This window comes from Sturnira hondurensis, unplaced genomic scaffold (genome assembly GCF_014824575.4).
Source record: "Sturnira hondurensis isolate 20B ecotype Veracruz unplaced genomic scaffold, ASM1482457v3 Scaffold0025370, whole genome shotgun sequence".
NCBI lineage: Eukaryota > Metazoa > Chordata > Mammalia > Chiroptera > Phyllostomidae > Sturnira > Sturnira hondurensis.
Window position 1 is genome coordinate 9,390,736 of NW_028098001.1, and position 7,742 is coordinate 9,398,477.

At 35.2% G+C, this 7,742-nt stretch overlaps 1 non-coding gene across 1 annotated transcript; it reads left to right on the forward strand.

The window, feature by feature from the left end:
- The first annotated feature begins 5,784 nt into the window (after positions 1-5,784).
- Positions 5,785-5,909, forward strand: LOC118982422 (small nucleolar RNA SNORA54). The gene has a single exon (XR_005065548.1). It is a non-coding gene; the product is annotated as a small nucleolar RNA SNORA54 (small nucleolar RNA).
- Positions 5,910-7,742: the final 1,833 nt, after the last annotated feature.

The window sequence follows — 7,742 nt, forward strand, 5'->3', positions numbered from 1 at the left end:
AATTTTAAGGAATGTCCAAAATTCTCAGGTTACAGGATAACACTATGGAAATAGGCAGTATAATACAATGGTCAGAGTTTAGACACGAAGAACCAGACTGCCTGGCTTTAGATCCCAGCTCTACCTGTAGGTGCTATGTGACCTTGGGCAGGTGGCTTAACTACCCTTTTTAAATAGAGATAGTAATAGCACCTACTTTACATAATCGTTGCAAGGATTAAATAATTTTAAACACCAAGAATACTTAGAACAGCCAACCACATAGGAAGTGTGATAAAATGTCTTCTATATTATTATTAATCTTAACATTTAGCCTGTTTGAAATCTTCTAACTAACTCTAGCCTCTGGGCTTTTTTAGTCCACTTTCCCTCAGAAAACACAACTTCCTGTTTCTAAGGACAGACAAAACTTTTAAAAGTTATAAAAATACTCAAAGACTTCTTGGACATCAAATAACTCTTACAAAACAATATTTTGATGAGTTAAGTGTAAAGGAATCAAAAACATACGGATTAAATTTCCTTTATAATACACATGGGCTTAAAATGAAAAGAAAAGTGCTTAGCAAAACATACTTTGGGTTGCCAAACCCAAAACATTGAAAAACAGTCCAAGACATTCTGCAGCCCCACAACAGAACCAGTCCCCCCACCCCCGCAACCAACAGTTAAAATCCCCACTCATCTGGACTGCTGAGCTCCGAACTAGTCCCGGCTTGTATTTTTCTATCCATCTTCTTAAAGGGGAACCTCCCCCCTGACTTATGCAGCAGCACCCCACACCTCAGAAGCAGTACATAAGCAGCATATAAATTAGAAGGCATGAATAGGTTCTCATCTGCATAGAATTTTTATTTTAATATTTTATTGAAGATGTTTATGCATATGAATGAATGTGTTGCATATACTAAAATAAAGATTTAGACAAATGTCTCATAATAAGTTGGCATTCTATTTTTCTGTTTGCAACATAACCATGAGGCAACCTGGACAGTAAGAGGCAACCTGGACATTTGAAAGTATTATTCAGAATTAAATAATGTTCTAAAATTTGTCTTCTGCATAAAACTGTTTCTGTAAGATGAATCTTCACTTTGAGAGTTTTGATGCTGCACTGTCTGCATGTTGTCAGGACAGGAAAGCATGTCATTGCCTGCCCTGGACGCTGGTTCCCTCATGTGTCGAATATAACTATGAGATGTTCTATAGCTCTAATTTAAGAAAACAAAAATTTCAGATTTTAGATTTCTTCTGAAATAAATAATCTGCTACCCTCAGCCCCTTTACAGGCTTTCATAGAAGAACAAAGAATAGCAGCCTGAAAAACTGATACTCCAGAAAAACATAAAGGATCAAAAACCGATGTTAGTATTAATGACCTGGGCACATCTAAACAAGCAATGTTTTAATCATACAGGCAGACATAATGAATGATTATTTTTTTTTCCTGGTGAGCCCTGCTACAGTTGAGTATTTCCTGTGGTAACCTGGATCCAATATCATAGGACTTTGTGCATTGGTTAATAAGTCTGTAAATAAAATATGAGGATAAAATAGAGAAGAATTTAATCTTTTTAAATATATCTTAAATTGGGATTGTAAGGTGGCAAGACTAACTTAAAACATATTTCTCTATTTTGCAATGTATTACTTTTAATTTTTTTCTATTTTTTTAATGACTTAAGTAAAAAGATACAAGCCTTAACAGTATTTTTCCTTGTTTAAGAGCAATGTGGGTGACCTCTTTCTTTAGGGACTGTCATATTTTCTTTGAGTAAGAAGTTTGCCACTAAAGAACAATCTTAAGAATAATATATTGCATGCATATATGTTGTCTGATTTTTAGAGCTAACTATACATTGGATAAAACAGACACCAGTTTGCATTTCATTAGTTTTGTGGAAATGTCACCGAAGGAATTAGTACAGGACCTATTATAATCCCCATCAATCCCTTACCCTGCCCACTGCTCAGATTTGCCTACGAACCTTCTTTCTGATGAATTGAGAATCAGAATTTCTGTGACAGGTTATCTTGGGTTACAAGAGACTGGGAGGCCCTTGACCAGTTGTGCAAAGTACTTCAGTTATAAAATAAAAGTAACCACTGTAAAAGTAAAATTTTGTGATGACTTATTGCACCTTCTTTATATTTTGATTTCTTATTACCAAAAAGATAACCTATCTCCGACAGCTACAATTTTTGCTGTAGGAAAATATGTCATCTCTAATGAACTGGAACAATTTTTAAAATCAACAGCTATAAGAACATTTGTGTCTGACTGGTTACTGTCACTCAGACATGCACGTATGATAGCTGTTTGATCATGGAGAGGTGTTTTAAAAACATAGTAGCACGCAGCAAAATAAAATTTGTAGGTTGAGCATTTCTACTGTCAAAGACTCTAATGAACCTCATTTCTCTTGTGGAAGCAGATTCTGGGTTCACTCACTCATCACACATGCACTGAAGAACCAGTGACCACCCAGGAATCAAGAGAAGTAACATGTCCCAGTTTAACCACAGGTTATAATTTGTTTAAAATTAAGACTTAAAGCCTGAAAAATTAGAGTCACAGGAGACCTCAGAGATCATCTAATCCAAGCCTCTTGTTTAAGCACCAGAGCAGTCAAAATTGCTGTCTAGAGTAAGTGCATTTGGTGTGATACAATTTGGAAAAGACCTATGTATAGTTTATGCTCTTTGGCATGTATGTAAAATCTAGTGCATTCGTTTGTGCAGCCACAATTTATAACTTTATTACTTCATAATGGTCTATGCTGTTCTTTGACTCAAAATAGGCTTGCTTGCTGTTTTCATTAAGTGTGAAATATTGCTAGTTTACAAATAACTCACCTCTGTGTTATACTTACCTAGTTAATGTTTTAGGTTCAACTTCTCTATATGTTTGGGGACCACACACTATACACTATGTTTGGGGACTGCACTAATACAGGACCATACCTGACAGAATATCTAGTTTTATGATTTATGCTGTATTTTTGTGATTTATATTCATATATAGGTACCAAAAAGTATATGTTTAATAGGTGCTATATATTTAGATTAATGTATTTTAACCATTATTTTTGAAGTATATTTTATTGATTATGTTATTACAGTTGCCTCATTTTCCCCCTTTTATCCACCTCCCCTCTATACCCCATCTCCCTCCAGCATTTCCCCTCCCTTAGTTCATGTCACGGGTCATACATAGAAGTTCTTTGGCTTCTCCACTTCCTATACTATTCTTAACACCCACCCCCCTGTTTATTTTGTACTTACCAATTATGCTTCTTATTCTCTGCACCTTTGTCCCGCATTCTTCCCCCTCTCCCTCCCCACTGATAACTCTCCACATGATCTCCATCTCTGTGATTCTGTTCCTGTTCTAGTTGTTTGCTTCATTTGGTTTTTTGTGTTTGTGTGTATGTGTATGTGTTTTAGGTTCAGTTCTTGATAGTTGTGAGTTTGTTGTCATTTTACTGTTCATAGTTTTGATCTTCTTTCTTTTATATGAATCCCTTTAATATTTTATGTGATAAGGTCTTGGTGATGATGAAGTACTTTGACGTGACCTTATCTAGGAAGTACTTTATCTGCCCTTCCACTTTGAATGATAGCTTTGCTGGATAGAGTAACCTTGGGTGCAGGTCCTTGCCTTTCATGCCTTTCAATACTTTCCAGCCCCTTCTTGCCTGTAAGGTTCCTTTTGAGAAATCAGCTCACAGTCTTATAGGAACTCCTTGGTAGGTAACTCTCTCCTCTTGCTGCTTTTAAGATTCTCTCCTTATCTTTAATCTTGGTTAATTTAATTATGATGTGTCTTTGTGTGAACGTTCCTCCTTGGATCCGACTTCTTTGAGACTCTCTCAGCTTCACAATTAATTTTTTAAAGAATGAATACTCTGTCTTTCCCATACCTACCCCATTTTCAATATAAGCTCACTAATATGACACAGACTATTTCTATAGCAAACTATGGTAAGTTAGTTAATAGATGAAGCTTTTTTAAAGACCAGAATTTTTCAGTTTGCACATAGCTCAGATGAGTAAAACAGAGAGGTATCTACTATTTCTTGAGCTCATAATACTATTCCCAGAGTTAAGCAACAACAACAAAAGCTGGTAATTAATTTTACACTTTTGATGATCGTTTCCTTATGCATGACCAGAAAAGACAATCTTTGAGTGTTACAATACTTAAATTAAAAATATGGAAAGGATTGTAGAATCTACCTCTGAGGAAATCCTTAGGATAGAGATTTGTCTGGGACTATTTGTGTGTCATCTAAAAGGAGGGTGTGGTTCTTTGTAGTTATTACTGGCTTTGTGGTTATTATTCTTAAGTCTTTCAATTTTTTAAAGCTAAATTTTAAGAAAGGGATAGGAACAAGGCAAGACAAGGTGAAGTCAGTAAAATAATAGTTGAGAGCCAGTAACAAACAGAATGAATTAATAGATTATGTTAAATAAGTTAGGGTTAAAAAACCAACAAGATTTTCTTTTCTGGCATTTTAAAAAGTAAACAAAAATATTCAGCACAAATCTCATCTACAAAGGCTCTGAAGGATCTCTCTCATAGAACAACAGCTGACTGATGAACATTAGCTTTCTTTGTGAGGCACAGACTTTTGGAATAACCTCTTTCCTGAATGCCAATGACCGTAAATGCATTAGCTGAGCTATTTGTTATTATCACAAATTAGATTAGAGTTTCATTATATATACTGATTCTATCATGTGATTCAAATATTGGGTGGGTTTTAATTACTGAGTTAAGAAATGAATAATAGGAAAGGAGGATGCCTAAGAAGAAATGCCAACCCTCCTGTATTGCCCTGCCAGTGAGAAACGGTGAATTGCTTTTCTTTTCCTTTTGATATCTGATAAGAAATATTTGTAAATCTACAAGAGAAATGTGAAGTGGGAAAATAGAAAGGAATGAAACACTCAGGATTGAGGGCACATAGTAGATGCCCCATTTACCCCATGTTTCACATGCTTGAATTCTAACCCCTATTATACCTACTTTGAGTGACCAAATGTCCTGTTATACCAGCCTCCCACTCCTTTAGAGTATTTGATCTTTTCCATTCTTAATACATGATTTCCACAGCCTGTTTCATGTGTTACTCAAAATTGCCTCATCTTTTTTGAAGTTGAATATAAATGATAAATAATAAATGGTGAAATTTTTTATTAAAGTTTGGCATAGTGCTAATTAAATCAAGGCTATTTAGATTCTTATTTAGACAAGTTAATTTGGTTATGTGCCATGTCTTAAGTCTGATGAAGATTCTCATAAATACTTTTGAAGTAATCTAGGCAACAAACACATCACAGCTAAATCAAACAAAATTTATTAAGTTTGCTACTCAGCCTACATACTGTATTGAAAATGAATCTGGGAGTAAATGGAAGCTACACTAACCTCCTCCCAGGACCAGTCTGGAATTATAACTGAGTTGTAGAGAAAGCATCCTGAATAACCAACTGAACACCAGTTGGAAGGAAGCCTTATAACCATGGACAGACATGGAAACATTTTGAATAACATGAAGTGTAACAATATTCACATCATGGGAATAACAGAAAGAGAAGAAAGTAATCAAGGGATTGAGGACCTATTTGAAGAAATACTGACTGAAAACTTCCCTAATCTGGTGAAGGAAAAAGTTACACTAATCCAGGAAGCTCAGAAAGTCCCAAACAAGTTGGACCCAAAGAGGTCTATACCAAGATACATCATAGTTAAAATGACAAGGCTCCAAGACAAGGAGAGAACACTGTTCATGACCCATTGCCTGCCGTGGCTGACAGGTTCCATTCTAGTGCCATAGCAGTTCCAGTGACACATGACTGAGCTCCTGGCCAGTGGCTCTCAGTTTCAGATCTTGGAGACAAGCACCTGAGGGCTATGGGTGAGGGGAAAAAAGAGACAAGAAGGGAACTGTAAAAGCCTCAAGAGAAAAGCAGGTAGTTACCCACAAGGGAGCACCATTAAACTGGCATCTGATTACTCGACAGGAACATTTCATGCCAGAAGGGAGTGCCATGAAATATTCAAGGGGATGAAAAGCAAGGACCCACAACCAAGGCTACTTTGCCCCACAAGGCTATCATTTAAAATCAGAGGAGAAATAAGGAGCTTTTTACACAAGAAAGAGCTAAAGAAGTTTTTTAACAACAAACCAGTACTGCAACAAGGGTTAAAAGACTTCCTTTAAGAAGAATAAGAAAAAAAGAAAAAAAACCAGAGCAAATAGTCTAACAATAAAATGGCAGTAAATACATAGCTATCAATAATCACTGTAAAGGAAAATGGCTCAATGCTCCAACCAAAAGACTCAGGGTAGCTGAATGGACAAAAAAACAAGACTCATAGTATACAGCCTCCAAGAGACCCATCTCAGATCAAAAGATACACACAGACTAAAAGTAAAGAGTTGGAAAATGTTATTTCATGCAAATGGAAAAGAAAAAAAAGCTGGAGTAGCAATACTTATATCCAACAAAATAGACTTTAAAACCAAGGATATAGTAAGAGACAAAGAAGGATACTACATAATGATAAAGGGAATAATCCAACAAGAGGATATAACTCTATTAAACATTTATGCACCCAACAGAGGAGCACCTAAATTTGTAAAGCAAATCTTGGTGAACATAAAAGGAGAGATGGACAGAAATACAGTCATATTTGGAGATTTCAACACCCCACCCCTTCAATGGATAGATCTTCCAGGCAAAAAATCAACAAGGAGACAGTGCCCTTCAACAACACACTAGATCAAAATGGGCATAATTGATATCATCATAGCATTTAACCCCAAAGCAGCAAAATATACATACCATATTTTGCCATGCATAATATGCACTTTTTGCCCAAATTTTTTAGGGAAAAATAAGTATGCACATTATACATGGATATAATGATTACATACCATGGATATAATAATGGGTATATTAATCCCATGTAAAATGTGTACAAAAATATAGGTATGAATTATGCATTGCAAAATATGGTAGTTTTCAAGTGCACATGGAATGTTTTCTAGGATAGACCACATTTTAGGACACAAAACAAGTCTCAATAGACTCAAGAAAATTGAAAGCACATCAAGCATCTTCTCTGACCACAATGCTATAACATCAGAAATCGATCAAAAGAAGAGAACTGAAAAACATGCAAAGACACAGAAGCTAAATGACATGGTAATAAACAATGAGTGGGTCAACAATGAAATCAAGGTACCAATCAAAAGATACCTTGAAACAAATTAAAATGAAGATCCAAATGAAGACAATGGTTCCAAATCTGTGGGACACAGAAAAAAACCCTAAAAGGGAAATTCATAGCATTACAGGACTGTCTTGAAAAACAAGAAAAAGCTCACATAAACAATCACATTTAAAGGAACTTGAAAAAGAACACCAAAGCCTAAAGTGAGTAAAAGGAATGAATAAAAGGAGCAGAGCAGAAATAAATGAAATAGATTTTGAAAAAAAAATACAAAAGATCAATGAATCCAAGAGCTGATTCTTTGAAAATATAAACAAGATTGACAAACCTTTGACTAGACTCATCAAGAATAAAAAAATAAAGGACCCAAATAACTAAAATCAGAAATAAAGGCGGAGAAATAACAACTGACACCATATAAATAGAAAGGATTGTAAGAAAATATTATGAACAATTATATGACAATGAAATTAACAACCTGGATGAAATGGATAAA